This window comes from Bubalus bubalis, chromosome 15 (genome assembly GCF_019923935.1).
Source record: "Bubalus bubalis isolate 160015118507 breed Murrah chromosome 15, NDDB_SH_1, whole genome shotgun sequence".
Taxonomy (NCBI): Eukaryota; Metazoa; Chordata; class Mammalia; order Artiodactyla; family Bovidae; genus Bubalus; species Bubalus bubalis.
This window is the reverse complement of record NC_059171.1, coordinates 46055176-46079514: the sequence shown is the minus strand read 5'-3', so window position 1 is coordinate 46079514 and position 24339 is coordinate 46055176. Positions and strand designations below refer to the sequence as shown.

General features: G+C 40.5%; 1 protein-coding gene across 1 annotated transcript in view; it reads left to right on the top strand.

The window, feature by feature from the left end:
- The window catches only part of KCNB2 (potassium voltage-gated channel subfamily B member 2), a 468901-nt gene that overhangs the window by 181461 nt on the left and 263101 nt on the right, over nucleotides 1-24339 (top strand). The window lies entirely within an intron of this gene.

Sequence of the window (24339 nt, the reverse complement as noted above, 5' to 3'; positions counted from 1 at the left end):
CTACCAAAGAGAATTGCCTCCACTTCTTATCCATTTGGAAATGGACAAGTGGAAATTCTGGGAAGAACTTCTGATTGGTCTGGTTTAGGTCAGGAGTCCACTCCTTGGGAAGGGAAGGTGGAGCACCTTGATAGACAGGCCCTCCAGTGGATCCCAAGTAACTCCAGAGTTTTGCTGCCTAAAGAAGAGAGAACAGACTCTGCACAGCCAAAGAGAGCAGATGCCTGCTGTGGAAGGGGCCACGTGAGAGCCATTTCTCATTTAATTTAAGGCCACATTATTGGAGGTATGGACAGGGGCCTGGGGGAGTACAGAGCAGGGGAGGTTTGAAAGAAGGAAGGAACTCACATATTAGAAAGCAGCAGAAGATGGGGTTGGACAAGTTGGATCATAAAGGGCTTTCTATGATGTATTTGTGAGGCTGTACTTTATCTTGTCAACAATGGATAGAGATTGAAAGATATTAGCATAAAAAATTATTTTACAATAATTCCTTGGCTGTGGAGACCATGGACAGATTGGATGAGAGAAGAGCAAGGTCATCAGTGAAGAGGAATGGCAGCATTGCCTATGAGCAGCATTGGTGGAGTTAGAAGGAGACAGAATTCTAGATTCAAAATATAAAGGATGTGCTGACTAGCTGACCATGAGACATAAAGGAGGATTAGAATTCTGAGAGGCTTTCGGGTTTCTGGCTTGAACCAACTAAGAAAGGAAATAAAAGATAAGGTGCTGCATTTTTGATGTGTTAACTTGATATTTCCCTGGGACTTCCCAATGGTGCCAGCCCAGAGGCAGTGGGGTAAAAGGATTCAGAGACCCAGCTGAGGTCTTGGCTGGAGATTTAGCCAAGGTGGCTAAATGGTAAAGAATCTCCAAGCCAAGGCAGGAGTCACAGGAGACATGGGTTCAATCCCTGGGTCAGGAAGATCCTCTGGAGGAGGAGGAAATGGGAACCCACTCCAGTATTCTTTCCTGGATAATCCTATGGACAGAGGAGCCTGGTGGGCTACAGTCCATGGGGTCAAAAAGGGTCAAACATTACTGAGTGATTTTCACTCACTCAGTGTATATATAGGTGGTAATGAAGCCCTTGGTGAAGACAAGATGGCCCAGGCAGAGTGGAAAAGGATAAGAGAGGTAGGTTAGAATCCTTGGAATTCGTATTTAAGAGGCAGAAGGAAGAAGAGGGAGTGAGAGAAAAGAAGGAATGTCATCTGTCCCTGCCTGACCCCTCCCTACCCTCAAACTGCAAGTAGGTTTGATAAATCTGTAGAGATTCAAATAATCCCTTTTCTCTAAAAAAAGCACATTCCTAGTACAGTACATCCTGGTACCATGGGGAGCTCTTGAGCATGTGAGATTTGAAAAGAATATTTGATCAATGACCAACAGCCGATATCAACCCACACTAGAAAGCTTGGAATTTGTTAAGAACTGGACCAACACAGGTTTATTCAGAGTGTTTGATCTGGAAAGTCACTGAGTATATGTATGAGGCATGCACTTCTATACTGAGATATTCACATAAATGTATGCAAGTTTACTTTATGTGGTGGTGTTAGTCGTTCAGTCATGTCTGACTCTTTGCAACCCCATGGACTGTAGCCCACCATGGTTTTCTGTCCATGCCATTTGCCAGGCAAGAATACTGGAGTGGGTTGCCATTTCCTTCTCCAGGGGATCTTTCCAACCCAGGGATCGAACCTAGGACTCCCATACTGCAGGCCGATTCTATACCATCTGAACCACTAGGGAAGCCCGACTTTATGAGGTGCACCCAATATAATATAAATGTCACCTTTATTGTGCTTCTGCGCTGTGAATAAACATAGTCTTTACTCTTTTACACTCTTAATCCTTCATCTTTAAAAAACTTATGTCGACACACATTTAGGAGATTTCTAGGCTATGAAAAAATGATAAATTCTCTAAGGTCAAGAAAAGCAAGAAACATTGTATGACAGGTCTCTGTTGCTGTTCTGAAACATGCTGTGGTCAATGCATAATATGCCATTCTTAGATATAAGGAAAAAAAAACTTCTGATTTAACACTGACTGTGACAGAGCATGTTGGTACGTATAGACCTCAGGGAAGAATGGCTTGAGGTTGGGGAAACCTCACTCATAACCAGCATCCCATGTTTTTACAGTGGTTTGTTTTGTGTTTTTCCTCACCGTGTTTCTGACAGTCTCTCTCTTTTAAACTCTAAGTTCTAAAAGCAGTATATGCGAAGTGCCTGTCCATAAAAGCTGGGGAAGTTTTAAATGAATTTATTAATAAATATTTATTTGAGTTCCTGCCATCTGCTATGTCTTGTCCTTGGAAAATGGAGGTACCATGTTGTATTGACCAACATGGCAGCTGTCCTCTCAGCTTGTGGTTGATAGGGAAAGACAGACACCTGGTGTTAAAAAATGAGGCATGGTGAGAGTTCTGACATTCAAAGTACCAGGAGCCATGAGGGCACATAGCTACATATAGGAGTGGAAGAAGGTAACCCAGGAGAAAGGATGTTCAAGCTGAGTCCTGCAGGTGAGAGGCAGAGGGCTTGAGACAGGGTCAGCAAGAGACAGCAGAGGGAATATCAATATGAGAAGGTTCAAATGCTGGAGAGTATGCCACCTGGGTTCATTTGTGGAAACAGAAAGTTGAAGACGCCAGAAGAGCAGCACACAAGAGGGAGAGTTCTCCTCACGTCAATCCTTTTGGTTTGAAACGCTATGAGATTATATTTTTCCTATTCAAAACACAATTGTGGTGCTGGAGAAGACTCTTGAGAGTCCCGGGGACAGGAAAGAGATCAAACCAGTCCATCCTAAAGGAAATCAACCCTGAATATTCCTTGGAAAGACTGATGCTGAAGCAGAAGCTCCTATCCTTTGGCCACCTGATGTGAAGAGCCGACTCATGGGAAAAGACCCTGATGCTGGGAAAGATTGAAGGCAGGAGAAGAATGGGATGACAGAGGATGAGATGATTGGATGGCATCACTAACTCAATGGACATGAGTTTGAGCAAACTCCAGGAGACAATGAAGGACATGGAAACCTGGTGTGCTGCAGTCCATGGGATCACAAAGAGTCAGACACGACTGAGTGACTGAACAATTCAGAACACATATTTTTTCAATTTATTGCCTTGTCAAGATCTCAACTTACTACTTTGTCAGAAAAATGATCTATCTTTTTAAGATCTAAGACTTAGATGGAGTTCGTAGTGTGGGTCTGTCATAGCGTAGCCCCTTCCACAAACATCTTTACACTAGTCTTGACAAGCCCTCTCTGGGCTTCTCAAAGTGGACAGAGTATGATCTTTCTCTTTTGGAGATTTCTGCCTCAGAAACTTGAAAGAGAAGGAGAAGCAAAGCTATAGGGCAGTAAGCTGGTATTTAAAAAAGCAGTCAGTAAGTTATCTTTCTAACATGGTCAGCGATCTGAAAACAAACTTCACCTCCAAACACAGTACATCACTGAGTGTTCTGTCATGACCTCTAAGAAATTGTTTCTCGTCACTGTGTGATAAGTAATTTTCTAAGGCTTGAAATGATTGTTCACCCCATGGTAGTATAATTACATATCCAGAGTGATTTTGTTTAGAGACAGAACCCTGAAGCACAGAACTCAGAGATTAAACCTATACTGTGTTTACCTAAATCAATACTTAAAATTAAGTGTGTGTCCTAGACAGCCAGCATAAAATTGCTTTGCTCTCCAGAACAATTGTGGTCTTTTTCCAAGTTCAGTGACATAGAATAATGAGGATGAGATGTTTAGGAGATTCCTATAGAATTCCCTGGGGAGTCTGATCCACATGAATGCTCACTTCCTAGCTTCAATTACCTGGGATGCTTGGTGTGAAGTCACTTAGGGATGCTGCTGAGAATAATAAAGAGCATCCCCTCTCATTGACAGGAAGCTGATGATATCTCCCTAACTTTGAAATGAAAGAATCTAAGTCCCTCTTTGATGTTAATAGTTTTTGATGGTGATGTATTGAAATATCTGTTCTTCATAGATGCAAAGATCATCAACAAAATTTTAGCAAAAAGAATTCAGCAACACATCAAAAAGCTCATACACCATGATCAAGTTGGGTTTATTCCAGGATTGCAAGGATTCTTCAATATACACAAATCAATGTGATACACCATTTTAACAAATTGAAAGATAAAAACCATATGACAATCTCAATAGATGCAGAAAAAGCCTTTGACAAAATTCAGCACCCATTTATGATTAAAACTGTTCAAAAAATGTGCATAGAAGGAACCTATCTCAATGTAGTAAAGGCCATATATGATAAGCCTACAGCAAACATTATTCTCAATGGTGAAAAACTGAAAGCATTCCCCCTAAGAGCAGGAACAAGACAAGGGTGTCTTCACTTTCACCACTATTGTTCAACATAGTTCTGGAAGTCCTAGCTACAGCAATCAGAGAAGAAAAAGAAATAAAAGGAATCCAGATCGGAAAAGAAGAAGTAAAGCTCTCACTGTTTGCAGATGATATGATACTGTACATAGAAAACCCTAAAGATAGTATCAGAAAATTACTAGAGCTAATCAGTGAATTTAGCAAAGTTGCAGGATACAAAATCAATACACAGAAATCACTTGCTTTTCTATATATAACAATGAAAAATCAGAAATAGAAATTAAGGAATCAATCTCATTCAGCATTGCAACAAAAAGAATTAAATATCTAGGGGTAAACTTACCTAAGGAGACAAAAGAAGTGTACACAGAAAATTATAAGACATTGATGAAAGAAGTCAAAGATGACATAAACAGATGGAGAGAGATTCCATGTTCCTGGGTAGGAAGAATCAATATTGTGAAAATGACTCTACTACCAAATGCAATCTACAGATTAAATGCAATCCCTATCAAATTACCAATGGCATTTTTCACAGAACTAGAACAGAAAATTTCACAATTTATATGGAAACACAAAAGACCCCGAATAGCCAGAGCAGTCTTGAGAAAGAAGAATGGAGTTGGAGGAATCAAACTTCCTGGCTTCAGATTATACTACAAAGCTACAGTCATCAGGACAGTATGGTGCGGGCACAAAAACAGAAATATAGACCAATGGAACAAGATAGAAAGCCCAGAAGTAAATCCATACACCTTTTGTTACCTTATTTTTGACAAAGGAGGCAAGAATGTACAATGGGGCAAAGACAGCCTCTTCAATAAATGGTGCTGGGAAAACTGGATAGCTACATGTAAAAGAACGAAATTAGAACACTTCCTAACACCACACACAAAGATAAACTCAAAATGGGTTAAAGACCTAAATGTAAGACCAGAAACTATAAAACCCTTAGAGGAAAACATAGGCATAACACTCTCTGACATAAATCAAAGCAAGATCCCCTATGGCCCACCTCCTAGAGTAATGGAAATAAGAAAGTAAACAAGTTGGACCTGATTAAACTTAAAAGCTTTTGCACTGTAAAGGAAACTATAAGCAAGATGAAAAGACAACCCTCAGGATGGGAGAAAATAATAGCAAATGAAACAACTGACAAAGGGTTAATTTCCAAAATATACAAGCAGTTCATACAACTCAATGCCAGAAAAACAAACAACCCGATCAAAAAGTGGGAAAAAAACCGAAACAGACATTTCTTCAAAGAAGACATACAGATGGCTAACAAACACATGAAAATATGCTCAACATTGCTCATTATTAGAGAAATGCAAATCAAAACTACAATGTGATATCGCCTCACACCGGTCAGAATGGCCATCATCAAAAAGCCTACAAACAATAAATGCTGGAGAGGATGTGGAAAAAAGGGAACACTCTTGCACTGTTGGTGGGAATGTAAATTGATACAGCCACTATGGAAGATGGTATGGAGATTCCTTAGAAAACTAGGAATAAAACCACCATATAACCCAGCAATCCCACTCCTAGGCATATACCCTGAGGAAACCAAAATTGAAAAAGACACATGTATCCCGTTGTTCGTTGCAGCACTATTTACAATAGCTAGAACATGGAAGCAACCTGGATGTCCATCGACAGATAAGTGGTTGAAGAAGTTGTGGTACATATACACAATGGAATATTACTCATCCATAAAAAGGAACATATTTGAGTCAGTTCTGATGAGAACCTACAACCTATTATACACAGTGAAGTGAGTCAGAAAGAGAAAGATAAATATCATATTCTAACACATATATACAGAATCTAGAAAAATGGTACTGAAGAATTTATTTACAGAGCAGCAATGGAGAAGCAGACATAGAGAATAGACTTATGGACATGGGAAGGTGGGGGAGAGGGTGAGATGTATGGAAAGAGTAATGTGGAAACTTACATTACCATACGTAAAATAGGTAGCCAACAGGAATTTGCTGTATGGCTCAGGAAACTCAAACAGGGGCTCTGTATCAACCTAGAGGGGTGGGATGGGACGGGATATGGGAGGAAGGTTCAAAAGGGAGGAAATATATATATATATATCAGTTCAGTTCCGTTCAGTTCAGTCACTCAGTCATGTCCGACTCTTTGCGACCCCATGAATCGCAGCACTCCAGGCCTCCCTGTCCATCACCAACTCCCAGAGTTCACTGAGACTCACGTCCATCGAGTCAGTGATGCCATCCAGCCATCTCATCCTCTGTCGTCCCCTTCTCCTCCTGCCCCCAATCCCGCCCAGCATCAGAGTCTTTTCCAATGAGTCAGCTCTTCACATGAGGTGGCCAAAGTACTGGAGTTTCAGCTTTAGCATCATTCCTTCCAAAGAAATCCCAGGGCTGATCTCCTTCAGAATGGGCTGGTTGGATGTCCTTGCAGTCCAAGGGACTCTCAAGAGTCTTCTCCAACACCACAGTTCAAAAGCATCAATTCTTCGGCGCTCAGCCTTCTTCACAGTCCAACTCTCACATCCATACAGGACCACAGGAAAAACCATAGCCTTGACTAGACAGACCTTTGTTGGCAAAGTAATGTCTCTGCTTTTCAATATGCTATCTAGGTTGGTCATAACTTTTCTTCCAAGGAGTAAGTGTCTTTTAATTTCTTGGCTGCAGTCACCATCTGCAGTGATTTTGGAGCCCAGAAAATTAAAGTCTGACACTGTTTCCTTATGGCTAATTCATGTTGAGGTTTGACAGAAAACAAGATTCTGTAAAGCAATTATCCTTCAATAAAAAAATAAATGAAAAAAATCTGTTCTTGAACACAAAATAATTTTTAAAAACTGATCAATCATTGTAAGTGTTTTTATGGTATTCTCATATCTTTGTGAGCATGTAGGGAGAGCAGTATTAGTGTTTTTTTCTTGTAGCTTTATTGCCATCAACCAGTGGAAATCTTAGCCTCTGTGACAGTAACAGAAAATTTTCCTCACATAAGTTAATTTTGTGTGTATATTATACTTACCCTGTTTTCAAGCTTGACTTGCCATCTCTCTCCTGCAATGAATGATGAGAACACTGTCCAAGGAGATTTATTCTTTATCATTTGCAGCCAGTGTGCTGCTTTGTGGGAGGGCGTGTGTGTGTCTCTGTGGGGGAGGGGCACCAGCAATGGAACTCATTGACCATTAGATTGCAGCGTAAAAATACAAAAATAAACCATCATCTTGAAGTATTGTGCCATTAAAGCTAAGGTCACAAGCTATATCATTCCAGAGAGTTAAAGAGTTAGTTGGTTTTTTCAACTAAAATTTTGTTTCAGTAATTACACTTTGACCGTAAGCAGTGATGGTTCTACAGTATCACATTCTGGAAAGATGTAATGGTCTTGGAAAGGGAGACATGGCCCTTGTTCTTTTAGTAGAATGTCTTTTATTATTATATATTTATTTTTAACTGGAGGACAATTGCTTTACAATATTGTGTTGGTTTCTGCCACACATCCACATGAATCAGCCTTGGGTATACAAAAGTCCCCTCCCTCCCACCCCATCCCACCCCTCCAGGTTTTAAGATAAGATGCATGATACCACCCCATACCAAGGCCCAGGGACTCAGAGCTGATCTGCCCCAGGTGCCTGATGGGCAGCTGTTGTTGGGAGCTGGATTTGTTGATGTCAAGGGAAAAGTGGAGGTTCTTGTGCAGGGCAGCTGGAGAAGTCCTGACAACAGAGGGCAGGGCAGACTAGAGTCCATGAGAGGAAATACGGCCACTGAAGTCCTGGTTACTGTAATCAAAGTCTGGAACCCTGGGACACAAAGCCCCAGAAGATAGCCGAGAACACCACTGCATGTACAACACCTCTATAAGGTTTATGCTATCTGTCCTCCACAATGAGATGGTAATGACCTTTCTAAAATGTTCATCTAATTTTAATCCACCAGCTTGAAATTCTTCATGGGCTCTATAACTTTCAGATTAAAAGAATCAAAGACCCTTTCCAAGATCTTTAGCTGGTCACAGTAGGTCATTTTTGAACTGATGTTGGTCCATCATTCTGGCCTTATTTCCTGTTGGTACCAGGGGTGCCCTCATCACCTTAGCCCACAGAACCTACAAACTTCCCCAAGTTCATGATTCTATTTCTTACCTGCATGAGGTTCCTTCTGCTGGAATGGCTGTCCTTCTTGAGCTATCAAGCAGCTAATTACTATGCAATTAATTCCTTCTTGGGTTGACTTGGTTGAGAATTCATCATCATTCCCTCAGTGCCCAAATGCTTTTGTCATAGTATTCATCATATTTTACTCTAGTTATTCATTACTTATCTCCCACCATACCATATGCTTCTTGAGGGCAGAGACCAGGGCTCATTGTACTCAACATTTCAGTGCCTGGCAAAGTGCTAGGCTATCTAAATAAATATTGAATAAATAAATTAACTACTTTAGATTATAATTGCCATAGAAAAAAAGAAGTGTGGGAATTTAATGTACTTATTCTTTAATTTGAGCTACATTATGTTGCCAAATTCAGACTTAAATTGAAGAAAGTAGGGAAAACCACTAGACCATTCAGGTATGACCTAAATCAAATCCCTTATGATTATACAGTGGAAGTGAGAAATAGATTTAAGGGCCTAGATCTGATAGATAGAGTGCATGACGAACTATGGAATGAGGTTCGTGACATTGTACAGGAGACAGGGATCAAGACCATCCCTATGGAAAAGAAATGCAAAAAAGCAAAATGGCTGTCTGAGGAGGCCTTACAAATAGCTGTGAAAAGAAGAGAAGTGAAAAGCAAAGGAGAAAAGGAAAGATATAAGCATCTGAATGCAGAGTTCCAAAGAATAGCAGGAAGAGATAAGAAAGCCTTCTTTAGCTATCAATGCAAAGCAATAGAGGAAAACAACAGAATGGAAAAGACTAGAGATCTCTTCAAGAAAATCAGAGATACCAAAGGAACATTTCATGCAAAGATGAGCTCGATAAAGGACAGAAATGGTATGGACCTAACAGAAGCAGAAGATATTAAGAAGAGATGGCAAGAATACACAGAAGAACTGTACAAAAAAGATCTTCACGACGCAGATAATCACGATGGTGTGGTCACTGACCTAGAGCCAGACATCCTGGAATGTGAAGTCAAGTGGGCCTTAGGAAGCATCACTACAAACAAAGCTAGTGGAGGTGATGGAATTCCAGTTGAGCTATTCCAAATCCTGAAAGATGATGCTGTGAACGTGCTGCACTCAATATGCCAGCAAATTTGGAAAACTCAGCAGTGGCCACAGGACTGGAAAAGGTCAGTTTTCATTCCAATCCCAAAGAAAGGCAATGCCAAACAATGCTCAAACTACCGCACAATTGCACTCATCTCACACGCTAGTAAAGTAATGCTCAAAATTCTCCAAGCCAGGCTTCAGCAATATGTGAACCATGAACTTCCTGATGTTCAAGCTGGTTTTAGAAAAGGCAGAGGTACCAGAGATCAAATTGCCAACATCCGTTGGATCATGGAAAAAGCAAGAGAGTTCCAGAAAAACATCTATTTCTGCTTTATTGACTATGCCAAAGCCTTTGACTGTGTGGATCACAATAAACTGTGGAAAGTTCTTCAAGAGATGGGAATACCAGACCACCTGATCTGCCTCTTGAGAAATTTGTATGCAGGTCACGAAGCAACAGTTAGAACTGGACATGGAACAACAGACTGGTTCCAAATAGGAAAAGGAGTTCGTCAAGGCTGTAGATTGTCACCCTGTTTATTTAACTTATATGCAGAGTACATCATGAGAAACGCTGGACTGGAAGAAACACAAGCTGGCATCAAGATTGCCGGGAGAAATATCAATAACCTCAGATATGCAAATGACACCACCCTTATGGGAGAAAGTGAAGAGGAACTCAAAAGCCTCTTGATGAAAGTGAAAGTGGAGAGTGAAAAAGTTGGCTTAAAGCTCAACATTCAGAAAATGAAGATCATGGCATCCGGTCCCATCACTTCATGGGAAATAGATGGGGAAACAGTGGAAACAGTGTCAGACTTTATTTTTCTGGGCTCCAAAATCACTGCAGATGGTGACTGCAGCCATGAAATTAAAAGACGCTTACTCCTTGGAAGGAAAGTTATGACCAACCTAGATAGCATATTCAAAAGCAGAGACATTACTTTGCCAACAAAGGTCTGTCTAGTCAAGGCTATGGTTTTTCCTGTGGTCCTGTATGGATGTGAGAGTTGGACTGTGAAGAAGGCTGAGCACCCAAGAATTGATGCTTTTGAACTGTGGTGTTGGAGAAGACTCTTGAGAGGCCCTTCGACTGCAAGGAGATCCAACCAATCCATTCTGAAGGAGATCAGCCCTGGGATTTCTTTGGAAGGAATGATGCTAAAGCTGAAACTCCAGTACTTTGGCCACCTCATGCGAAGAGTTGACTCATTGGAAAAGACTCTGATGCTGGGCGGGATTGGGGGCAGGAGGAGAAGGGGACGACAGAGGATGAGATGGCTGGATGGCATCACTGACTCGATGGACATGAGTCTGAGTGAACTCCGGGAGTTGGTGATGGACAGGGAGGCCTGGAGTGCTGTGATTCATGGGGTCGCAAAGAGTTGGACATGACTGAGCGACTGATCTGTTCTGATCTGATCTGATGTTTATAAATAATCTGAAGACTGAGTCAAGATAAGTGTATAGGTGGATATAGATATATTCAATTAATATAGTTAGGTAGCTAGATCAATAGACAGATAAATATACAGAGATAGTTTAAAAGTTGTTTCATTCATGTAACTGCTCATCAATAAATATGTATTGAGTGACAGCTCTGTTACTGAGGTAAAAGTTGCTACCGTAAATTCACCTATTGTAAGTGTACCTGTCAACGATTTCTAGTGTGTTTGCAGAGTTGAGTGAATGCTATTTACTGTGCCCTAATTTAGGAACATTTCCATTTCCCCCAAAAGAAAGCTTGTGTCCATTGGCATTCCCACACCCAGTTATAGGCAAACATGGATCTTCTTTCTGTCTCTATAGATTTGCCTTTTGGGGACATTTTCATAAATATAGTCAATACTTATGTGATTTTTTGTGTTGCGGTTGTTTTGCTTAGCATAAGGTTTTTGAGCCCCCACCCTGTTGTGTATCATAAGGGATTTTATTCAGATATGACCTAAATCAAATCCCTTACAATTATACAGTGAAAACAACAAATAGATTCAAGGGATTAGATCTGATAGAGTGTCTGAAGAACTATGGACGGAGGTTTGTGACATTGTACTGGAGGCAGTGATCAAAGCCATCCCCAGGAAAAAGAAATGCAAAAAGGCAAAATGGTTGTCTGAGGAGGCCTTACAAATAGCTGTGGAAAGAAGAGGAAGTGAAAGCCAAAGGAGAAAAGGATAGATATACCCATCTGAATGCAGAGTTCCAAAGAATAGCAAGGAGAAATAAGAAATCCTTCCTACATGAACAATGCAAAGAAATAGAGGAAAGCAGTAGAATGGGAAAGACTAGAGATCTCTTCAAGAAAATTAGAGATACTAATTTCATGCAAAGATGGGCACAATAAAGGACAGAAACTTTATAAACCTAACAGAAGCAGAAGATACTAAGAAGAGGTGGCAAGAATACATGGAAGAACTACACAAAAAAAGACCTTAATGACCCAGATAACCACGATGGTGTGATCACTCACCTAGAGCCAGATATTCTGGAATGCGAAGTCAAGTGGGCCTTAGGAAGCATCACTATGAACAAAGCTAGTGGAGGTAGTGGAATTCCAGGTGAGCTATTTCAAATCCTAAAAGACAGTGCTGTGAAAATGCTGCACTCAGTATGGCAGCAAATTTGGAAAACTCAGCAGTGGCCACAGGACTGGAAAAGGTCAGTTTTCATTCCAATCCCAAAGAAAGACAGTGCCAAAGAATGTTCAAACTACCACACAATTGCTGGCTTAAAACTCAACATTCAAAAAACGAAGATCATGGCATCTGGTCCCATCACTTTGTGGCAAATAGATGGGGAAAGGGTGGAAACAGTGACAGACTTTATTTTCTTGGGCTCCAAAATCACTGCAGATGGTGACTGCAGCCATGAAATTGAAAGACACTTGTTCCTTGGAAGAAAAGCTATGACCAAATTAAACAGCATATTAAAAAGCAGAGACATTACTTTGCCAACAAAAGTCTGTCTAGTCAAAGTTATGGTTTTTCCAGTAGTCATGTATGGATGTGAGAGTTGGACAATAAAGAAAGCTGAGCGCTGAAGAATTGATGCTTCTGAACTGTGGTGCTGGAGAAGACTCTTAAGAGTTCCTTGGAATGCAAGGAGATCAAACCAGTCGATCCTGAAGGAAATCAGTCCTGAATATTCATTGGAAGAACTGATGCTGAAGCTGAAACTCCAATACTTTGGCCACCTGATGCAAAGAACTGACTCATTAGAAAAGACCCTGATGCTAGGAAAGATTGAAGGTAGGAGAAGGGGACGACAGAAGATGAAATGATTGGATGGCATCACCAACTCAATGGACATGAGTTTGAGCAAGCTCCGGGAGATGGTGAAGACAGGGAAGCCTGGCATGCTGCAGTTCATGGTGTCACAAAGAGTTGGATGTAACTGAACGACTGAACAACAACCTGTTGTGTAGACAAAGTACTTAAATCCTTCTTATTACCAAACAGCATTCCATAATATGAATATATGACATTTGATTTATCATTTCACTGATTGGTGGACTTTTGGGTTGTGTTTCTTTGTGGAAATAACATGAACTTTGTGTGTGTGTGTGTTAGTCTCACAGTCATGTCCAACTATTTGTGACCCCATGGACTGGGGCCCGCCAGGCTCCTCTTTCCTTGGAATTCTCCTGCCAAGAATACTGGAGTGGGTTGCCATTTCCTTCTCCAGGGGATCTTCCCAAGCTAGGGATCGAACCTGGGTCTCCCACATTGCAGGCAGATTGTTTACCATTTGATCTACCAGGGAAACCCCATGAGCTTTGGAATTCAAGAAAAATTCTTCTGATTGTGAGTCTGGTCTATGCTTTGCATCCCTACCTATGTTATATGTATATATATATAGTATTTGGGAAGCAGACTGGTTCCCAGTTTCTTTTATTTGTGACACTGAAACCTTTTTTCCTGAAATTATTCATTCCCCTAAAAAATCTACATTAAAACTTGCTCTAGACATGAAAAAATGTTCAAATTCTTAACAGTTTAAAGCTATACAGAGTTTGATACTGTAAGAGAGACTTCTCTGAAGTCAACCTGTCATATTTTCTACATTCATTGAGCTTTGAAACATGAGAAGAGTTTTATTGCAAGTGTCTTGTTCCTATGAATGGTTGCTATGTGGAAATGGACATGATTTTCATCCTGAATCCATTGGAAGTGGATTTGTCAAGTGCTAGGAACCACATGATTTGATAATTATTGTTTTCCTCTCCCAAGAAGCAAATCGCTGTCGTTACCAACTGTCATCAGTTAAATCAACTATCATCTCAGTGGCTATAGACCAGCTGAAGATCCCTCCTTTAATGAAATAAAGCCAAAACTAAGCACTCTCATTTCCCACAAAAATCTTTCTGCCTTTTACAGGGTCCCCACACATGCCTGCATCTATTCTAGCCCTTTGCACTTTCTCTAATTCTTGGTTTGTCTATCATCCCCATTAGACTTGAACCTTCTTAAAAACAACAGCCAAGTCCTAGTTGGCCAGGACCTTCATCTTTAGAAGCACCCAATATCAGCTTTAAGTAGGACTTTGCCACAAAAATTGTATGTGACCACTTTATTTCATTGTGTCATCAGAAGCATAGCTATACTACCTTATATTCAAACTATAAAACAATACTTTGATTATTTGCTTCAGAATCCATGAAGCAGCCAGAAGTATCTGGTGAGTCTTTCAATGCAGAAGGTCCAAGAAGGATCCCACAGATTCCCTCCTATTTTAAAATCAGAGAGGAATGGTAATTCTCACATTTGCCAAGGTTTCCAGTTCCATCCTCCTGAAAATAAGGACAGCTGGATGCATAGAAGGAGTCTTGAGGGTAGCTGAGTGTGTATCCTGTTAGAAGCATCCAGGGCAGACCCTGAACCTGCTATGGCGATGGAACCGAGTATCAGGTCGGCTCGGTGCCCATTTTCATATGATGGGCTGGTTCAACTGCCCTAGGCTATGGGACATTTAATCTGTTTCCCTTTTGAATCAAGTGTTTATATAACTTGACATTTAAAAAAAAAAAAAATAGGCTTTGTCTTCCCCAGCGCCTGTCGCTCCCTATAAGACTCTAAAGCAAGCTCTGGCAGCAGACTTCTCTGTGTTTCTCCGAGCACCAAACTTTCTCACAGAATAAAAATGAAGTCTCCTAGCTCTGAGAATACCTTTTATCACTGTGGACAAGTAACCAGTTGACTTAAATCCTCTCGTAACAGCCAATGCTGAAGTTGCAGTTAAAAAGAAGAGTCTTACCTACTTGAACTAATGCCATTTTACTGCACAATGGGAAACTTCCAGGTGATAACCTGCTGGAATCTCAGCAGTTAGCAAGCCTTATAACTACTCCAGTGAACGTAACTGGTAGTTTTTCCTCCTGTCTAAGGAGCTAATCTGTTTGCTGTATTAATATTCAACTTCTACAGGTGTCACAGGTTAATTGCAATGCAATTTCATTGTAATGCGAATACAGCAGCTCAGGAATCATTTTTTATTTTATTTTTATGAAACTATGGGCTTCCCACATGGTGCTAGTGGTAAAGAACCCACCTGCCAATGCAGGTTCGATCCCTGGGTTGGGAAGATCCCTGGAGGAGGGCGTGGCAGCCCATTCTAGTATTCTTGCCTGGAGAATTCCATGATCAGAGGAGCCTGGCAGTCCACTGGGTCACAAAGAGTCAGACACAACTGAAGCAACTTGGCACACGCACAGTTGATTTACAATGTTGTGTTAATTTCTGCTGTACAGCAAAGTGATCCAGTTGTATATATTCTTTTTCATATTATTTCCCACTGAGGTTTCATTTGATAACCTCAAAGTTCTCAAGCCCAGTGATTCTCACAGACAGCCTAGAAGTTTCTTGATTCTTCAAAGCCAATCTTCAGGGAACTTTCATGGCAACACATTATGTCATGATGTTATCATCTTCTCATTAGTATTTCCATGCTTGGTTCTACTTTATTCCTATCACTGTCTTTTTCCTTCTTGTCCTTTAATATTTCCACATACAGAGGTCAAAGATCTCTAATTTCCTATTTTGGTGCTATGTAAAGTGAGTTTTTTGTCAGTGGTCTGTGATGAGATAATGCAGAAATGGCAAGTAAACATTTTATAACAGTTTATACATGTCTGCTGAATCTAATGATAAAATTGAGGGTGTGTATTTTGTACATCTTTGGTTTTTTTAAATTCACTTTTCTGTTCATTGATTTCTATTATATTTGACAGAAGTATCAATCTGTGAAGGACTGGGTTGGGGGAAGCAGATTCTTTACCATGAGTAGTTTAAGAAACATTATCCCAATCTAGCAGCACCTGGCTTGTGGGATAAATGGACAGGTCCCCCCATTTTTCCCACCTAACAATATGGTTTGCCATTATTGGGAAGATTTAGTGGTAAAGGTCTTCATCTCCAGTGGGTTCTAATGTCTTCATATGACATCATGCCAACATCCAAGGATTGTGTTTTGGGATAAAGATACATGTGGGACTTGAATTCTAGGCTTTACCCATCAAAATGCTCCCTGTTCATCCCATCCCATCTACATAATCTCACATATTATGTAAAATAGCTTTCTGTTTTATTTCTGAAACTATGTTTCATAATACTTGTTTTTTTCCTAATTGGGGAGTTATTGGTACTTAATATGGTATTATTCTTTGGATTTTAAAATATACTGATGTCTTTCCTCGTTTTATATTGTTTTTATTCAAGAGTAGTGGACTAAGAACAAGCCTAAGTCTTTGGGACTTCCCTGGTGGTTCAATAGTTAAGAACTCATCTTCCAATTCGAGGGACACGGGTTCAGTCCCTGGTTGGGGAACTAAGATCCCACATGCCCCAGGGCAACTAAGCCCTTGCTGCGACTACAGAGCCCACATGCCACAACTAGAGAGAAGTCTGTGTGCCACAATCAAAGATAAATAATTTTTTAAAGTTATTATAAGGATAAGCCTAGTTCTTTGATCAATCTTAAGTCAAATGGTAGTGCTTGCTGGTAATGTGTGTCTCATGAATTTTGTTTGAAGGCTCTTTGCTAATGGTGAAATTATGCAACTTGCTGCTGATAATGAAAAAATAGAATACTGTAATTATCATAATATTATGATATCATTTTCCCTGACAACCGTCTTTTGGTCACCATAATTAGCTGCCTTTTCTAATTTGAACAAATGCAGAGCAGTGGCATCCCTCTTGCTCTGCCTCCTTCCATTGGTGACTGGCTGCTCATCAGCCAGGCCTGTGGATGGGGTGTCTGTGTGTGTGTGTGTATCTGTATTTACAGGGAGACGGTGGACAGGGGCTCAGGAAGATGCACCTCCCACAGCACTTTTCTTATCTGTCCTCTGCTCAGAGTGGAGCGCACGCCTTGGGTGCTCGGATGTTCTTTCATAGAAGCACGGCTGTCAGTCACATCTATAGCCATGTCTCAGAGCACACGTGTTTATGCCAAGCCTTGTCCTTCCTGTGCCCCTGGACGAGGTTCTCTGGGACTTGCTGAGAGGCCGGGTCACACAAGGAGCACAAATCCTACTGTCTGTCAACTTGCACATCCACCCCACAGCCAGAGAGAGGGTCAGCTCTGCTTTCTAAAAAAAGCAACAACTCCGTGTACCAAAAAACGTCACTCATCCTGCCTCGGATTGGGCCCAGGCACAGAAGTATATAGGCGTTTCATAATATTCCAGAAATATTCTCTGAATGACAGAAAATTGAGCCAGTGTCACCTTTATGGAGGAAGCTTGCTTCTACCGATAGTCGTGAGGTTTCCATCTGGATTGGATGTCCCCAGAAAGGAGAGAAAGGAGAAGCAGAGAGAAACAGAGGACGAGGGTGGCAGGGGAGAGAGCAAGAGCGCCCCTGGTCTCTGTCACCCCTGCATACAGAAAACATCAAGTCTGCTCACCTAGAAATCAGCAAACTCCTAGGTCTGGATTTTCCCCCAGATGTGCTCTTGTGGTTTATAATTCAATATTCTGTTTCCCTTGTGTTGAACAGCAGGCAAACTTGCATTCAAATTGACCATTATTCCGTACATAATATGAAATGTTTATTCTGAGGATGAAATAATAGATACATAGGGAAAGAAAATAGAAATGTAGTATTAAATGTGTGCATTTTTGTGTCATCTATTATCCTTAGGAGAGGCAGAGGGATAATTGTAGCATAACTACATTATGAACTATTAAAGGATATGGAACTACTTGAGGGCTAATTTAATTTTTGTTTGTTCTACAAAGGTCAGGTCTTAAAATAGCCTCTTGCAGGCATGCAAAGCCCTTTACTTTGCATAAGGTGGCTAGGAAGAAGCCTGGGTTTTAGAGTCAAATCAGCGAGTTTGCATGTGCAACATGTTCACACATCTGTGTACTCATAAAGATGTGTGTTTCCCTTTGTTTCTCTACTGTAAGCCGTCTGCAGCATTCAGAAATCATCAGGATTTATTATATATTGTACGGATTTGTTCCATTTATGTATTCCTGCATTTTAAAGAGAAAGCTGCCTTAAGCAATCATTTTAAAGACCAAAAATAAATCTATCATGTAGCAGCAGTTTTTAAATAACAGCATTTTTTAATGTGTATGGAAAAATTAGATCAAAATGTTCTAGAAGGTGGTGACTTCTACACAGACATTAAAAAATAAAGTGATTTCAAATCTTGTCAGTTATAACAAAATATGAAAAATTATATACTAATTCATGGGTATGAACCATTGGTAAATGTATTTCTTTTTTGTTTGGTTTGTTTTTTAATTATTATTTTTTGTATTTCTTTATAAATACTGAATATAAAATACAGAGTTTAATATGTTACCTACATTATCTGGATCAAGCAGGAAGTAGTAATGGCCTCTACTTTTAATGAAAATCTTTATAGCATCTGTGTTTCCAACTTTTCTCATTAAAAAGTTAAAATATGAGCATTTTTAACAAAATAAACATTTCATTTTTTCACCTTATTGACTATGTTTCAAGCTCTTAAGTGATATTTTGCCCCTGAAAACAGTGACACCTGAATTTTTGACCCAGTTAAATCATCAACTTAACTATATAAAGTTGAACAGTTAACCTTATGAACCCATATTTCCTCATCCATAAAATGGGTTAGTAATGTCCCCTGTTTAAAGGGAATTTTTGAGGAATAAATGATACAATCACTATTAAGGAAATAACATATCTCTTGGCATAAAGTAAGCACTTAACATAAGCAAGTTGTTATTGTTTGTTAGCTGTAAAGAACTTTCAACTTCTCTTCTACTGCCTCCACTGTTTCTTTCCTCCATTTCTGAGAAGGAAATGAATTAAAAATTCAGATTTCAATGAAAGTAGAATATTTAATGACGTTTCTTTGACCTGGAAAGTTCACCCTCTAGAACTAGTTTGAAAAGTGAAAGTGTTAGACACTCAGTAGTGTCCGACTGTTTGCAACCCCACAGACTGTAGTGCACCAGGCTCCTCTGTCCACGGGATCCTCCAGGCAAGAACACTGGAGTGGCTTGCCATTCCCTTCTCCAGGGGATCTTCCTGACCCAGGGATCAAACCCAGGTCTCTTGCATTGCAGGCAGATTCTGTACTGTCTGAGCCACCAGTGAGCCCTAAAAGTTTGTGTTGTGTTGTGCTTAGTCGCTCAATCATGTCTGACTCTTTGTGACCCCATGGACTGTATCCCACCTGGCTCTTCTGTCCATTGGGATTCTCCAGGCAAGAATACTGGGGTGGGTTGCCATTCCCTTTTCCAGGGCATCTTCTTGACCCAGGGATCAAACCAGTCTCCTGTATTGTGGGCAGATTCTTTACTGCCTGAGCCACCAGGGAAGCTCTGAAATAGTTTACTTCAATACAATAAAATATGGGCTTCAAAAAGTAGGAACCAGGTATTCAAGTAAGCATGGTATTTCCTTAAAGAGTGATGAATTTTCCCATCTGCACGTGATTATGAGGCCATGGTAAGTGTTTCCAGAGATGACAGGTTTTAAAAGTTAATCAAGTCATCGAACCAATAAGCATTTAAAAAAAAAAAAAAAGAAGCGTTTTAACCAGTACTGAATGTCTCCTTTAAGTCAACCATGCAAAGAGTTTATGTTCAGAGGAAAAAGTTCCCCTAGGCAACAAAGGCAAAGTAATCAACAGGAGCATTACCAAATACTTTTTTTTCTGGTATAATTTTTTCTTTTCTTGAGTAATTTAGCTCATCTGATATATTTCCTAGAACTGATTTTTGATGCACAAGTATATCCATAATCCCTGAATGAATTCCTGCCAGAGCTTTGGTCATTGTGTAACACAGACAGTCACACCATTCCAACAAATTTCTTTGTCCTAATTGGTTAATACTTTCTGTCTGTTTTGTCTTCTCCAAGACTTCTTGCAAATTAAGTATTAGCTATATAAGATGAAACATCAAATTAGTGACCAAAAGAGAGTCACTGAATCGTGATCCTAGGCTGTAGCTAGTGAGCCACACTGAAAAAGTGATTTTTCTAAAGTGATTCAGTAGCTGCCACTTGCAGAGTCATCTGTCAGAGGTGGTTTGGTGTAACCTTGTCAGGGGACCAGGAATAAATCCAATAGTGTTTGAAGGTTCCCTCCCTGCTTTCCTTCCTTGATTCTTTCCTGCCTTCAGTAAATATTTATTAAGGGCTTTCTCTGTGCTAAGTGCTTTGGCAAGAACCCAGGGGTGAATCAGATATGTATCCTGTCCTGAAGGGGTTTATAATCTAGCAGAGAAAGAAAGCAGGAATCACCTGAACTTATATGCTAAGTGATGTGAGAGTTGTCTAAAGTGATGTGATAATTCAGAGGGGAGACTTGATTTCAGTTTGGGGAATTAAAGAAAACATGAATCTCTTGAAGCCTGAGAAGAGTTTTGGATCTTTTTCAAGAAAAGTAAACCTCTTATTAAGCATATAATTTCAAAGAGTTTATGGAAGCACTGGAAGTATGTGTGTATTTGTGTGCTGTGTGGTATGTGTGCATGTGGTATATGTGTATATATGTGGTGTGTATATATGTATGTTATATGTGTGGTATGTGTGTATGCCATGTGTATGTACATGAGGTGTGTATGTATATGTGGTATGTGTATGTGTGTGAGGTGTATATATGTGTGTGGTGTGTGTGTTTGTGTGAGGTGTGTATGTGCATGAGGTATGTATGTGTGTGAGGTGTGTATGTGTGGTGTGTGTGTGTATGTATGCGATGTGTGTGTGGCGTGTATGTGTGGGGGTGTGTATTTGTGTGTGATGTGTGTGTGGTGTGTGACTATGTGTGTGAGGTATGTGTGTGTGGTGTGTGTGTGTGAGGTGTGTATGTGATATGTGTGTGGGGGTGTGTGTGTGTGAAGTATGTATGTGATATGTGTGAGGTGTGTATGTGTGTGAGGTATATATGTGTGTATGTGTGTTTAGGGATGGGGATGTGCTAGGCTGCAGGTTAAGGCTCCTTGACTTGGACAATAAGTATCTGACTTGAACCCTCAAGTAGAGGTAGGAGCACTTGGATGGGAAGAACGTATCAGAAGGAGCTGTGGACAGAGAGAGCACCAGGAGGAAACCGGGAACTAAAAAAGCACAACCATCTGCTCTTAGATTCTGTTTTCCTGTTTGAGAAGCAATTTTCTGTTTGAGTCACCCTGCTAAACTTTAGGGACCTTCATGAGCCACAGACATGCTAAAAGTTTCTTATTTTGATAAAATCCTTTCTTTTCATCAAGTATCTTTTCTTGATGAAAAGGTTTTATTTTTCCTGTATATTAGTCCCTCTGAGAAAAGCATGTAAAACTAGTGGCCTTGTGTAAAGAAAGTTTTTTTAAATCTTTTCTGTGTACATCTATAATGGGGTTATCTTCCCAGTAAACTTTGAATGTTACTTTAAATAATCCCAGTCATTCATACAAAATACTGAAAATTCTTGATCTGAGCAAATTACTATTTAATCAAGGTAAACATCATAAGGTGGCAACCTTATTATAGTTTATTATGCTCTCCTTTGGCATTTTGGGGGGTGTTTCAAAGTCTGTATTCAAAATACATACATCAAATAAATAACCAAACACTTCACTTTTCATGGAATGTGAAATGTGTCTTTGCTTTCTAGTTTTAAAAAGTGGGATGGACCCACTTCCTATAATTTCAGGGCATATTAAGTGATGTAATACTTGTACAGGGCTTGGGAAAGGCTCACATCATAGTGTTCAGCTGATGTCAGCTATCATCATCATTTACTTTTATGTTTACCTTAGGTATTTTTCTTCATCTTTTCAGTACCTGATTCAGAAATAGGGACCTCTTAATGCCAATCCAATGTCAGAAAATTCAAGCTCTCAAAACAGATAATTTGAGGAGCAATTGGTGACGTATCTCTTTGTCTACTTGGGTTGCTTAACAGAATATCATAAAGTCAGTAGTTTATAAACAACAGAAATTTATTTCTTACAATTCTGGGGGCTGGAACGCCCAAGATCAAGAGTTGGTGTCTGTGGGTGCCTGAAACCTGGCCCATAGATACCCATCTTCTCACTATATCTCACATGGCAGGAGGGTTGAAGGAGTCTCTTGGGTTTCTATTATAAGGGCACTAATCCCATTCATGAGGACTTCACCCTCATGACTTAATCAACTCCCAAAGGCCTCAGCTCCAAATAATGTCACTTTGGGCATTAGCTTTCAATATATGAATTTGAAGGGCACTCAAACCTTCAGTCTATAAAAACATAAAAAGTGATTTTTTAAACATGAAGTAGTATTTGAATCGGAGAAGGCAATGGCACCCCACTCCAGTACTCTTGCCTGGAAAATCCCATGGACAGAGGAGCCTGGAAGGCTACAGTCCATGGGGTCGCTGAGGGTCGGACACTACTGAGTGACTTCACTTTCACTTTTCACTTTCATGTATTGGAGAAGGAAATGGCAACACACTCCAGTGTTCTTGCCTGGAGAATCCCAGGGACGGGGAACCTGGTGGGCTGCCGTCTATGGGGTCGCACAGAATCAGACACGACTGAAGTGACTTAGCAGCAGCAGCAGCAGCAATATTTGAATAAAAACAAGAAAGTATGTGCCACAGGTTCTCTAAATAAACTTCTCTAAAACTATATAGTTTTCAAAGTGTGATCCTTGGACCAGCAGCAGTAGCATCACTTGGCAGTTGTTCAAGTTGCAGATGCTCAGGCCCAGACCTGAATTACTGTATTTGAAATTAGGGAATTGGAGCTCAGTGATATTTTTTCGTATAAACTCTCCAGGTGATTCTGCTGCATGTTAATATCTGAGAACCACCACTCTAACACATTTCAGATTAAAAATAAACTTCATTGTGGAATAAGCATTGTTATTTGCACATTAAAAATATAACCATTTTCCTTACATTCATTATATAAGAGATTAACTTGGCAATATAAAAGTAAACACAAGCTCACAGCAATGGATATCATTTAGTAACCAAATTATGTATTCGTTACAGCAGCCTCCAGCATCTTCACTGCCCTGCACCCTACAGCATGTTGATTGTGTATAGATGTAATGTGAGCTCTGACACTTTACATTACACCCATCCCTGGTGTCTCAGTGGTAAAAATCCACCTGCAGTGCAGGAGACACAGGAGACGCAGGCTCGATCCCTGGGTCAGGAAGATGCCCTGGTGAAGGAAACAGCAACCCACTCCAGTATTCTTGCCTGGAGGATCCCATGGCAGAGGAGCCTGGTGGGCCACAGTCCATGGAGTCACAAAGAGTTGGACACGACTGAAGCAACTTAGCATGCAGCACATCCCTTTATGTAGGTTTTTCACAACTTCCTCCTCCTTTTTCTAACTCCCTCCTACAACGATCATCCTGAGTACAAAATACTTAGCAAAATGCAAAGCATTAGACGAACTTGCATCCTTTGTTATTGGCAATGAGGTCAGAAACACGCCCCTGTGCTGTATCAAAACATGATCTCATTAGTGGGCACACATAACCCAAACATCAGTTGATTTTCCTGGATTCAAATTTCCTGAACACGCCTGTTTGAGCGTGGAAGAACTCACTCAGGACTGCTGTCATTTCCAAGGAACTTGACTTCTTCCCCACTCTCAGCTTGTCCTCTTCCAGAGAACTCCCCTCTGGGACCAAGACAGATAGGAATTCCTGAACACAGACAGAAATGTGCATCCTCAAATAACACCAAGCACATTGTGCCAGCCGTGCAGTGTCTATACCTGTTCTTATTCTTGCTGTCCTAAAATTAGGAACACAGTCTATATGTGCCCTGGTTGCAGATTTGTCTCAGGCAGAAGTCTGATTTTCTTTCGTTCTGTGTTTTCTCCCCCCAGAGTCTGGAAAATAGGGCATGCCTATTTTCTGGTGGCCGTTCAGAAACCTCAGGCTCCCTGAACATCAGAGAGGAGGGGAGGCCTGACCTTCTCAGGCCCTTGCTATCTCAGGCTACCACTCTTAGAGGGAAAGAAATGATGTGAAGAAACTGAACCATGACGTTTGTTTAATTTAAAAGCCTGCTTCTGCCAAGAATCCGCTAGAAAAATAGTGAGCTGAACTGTTAAATGTTGAGCTCTCTTATGGGACCCCTTTCAGCCTGGTGGACACAGCCCTGGATGAGGGTGATGAGGCAGAGCTGGCTTTATGCCTCAGAAGAGGTTTGGAAAGGGGCTGGGAGGGGTTCGGGTCACCAGGTTTAGGGGATGGTGTGAGGGGTCCAGCAGGGCTGTAGGTTTCCAGTGATGCTTCCTC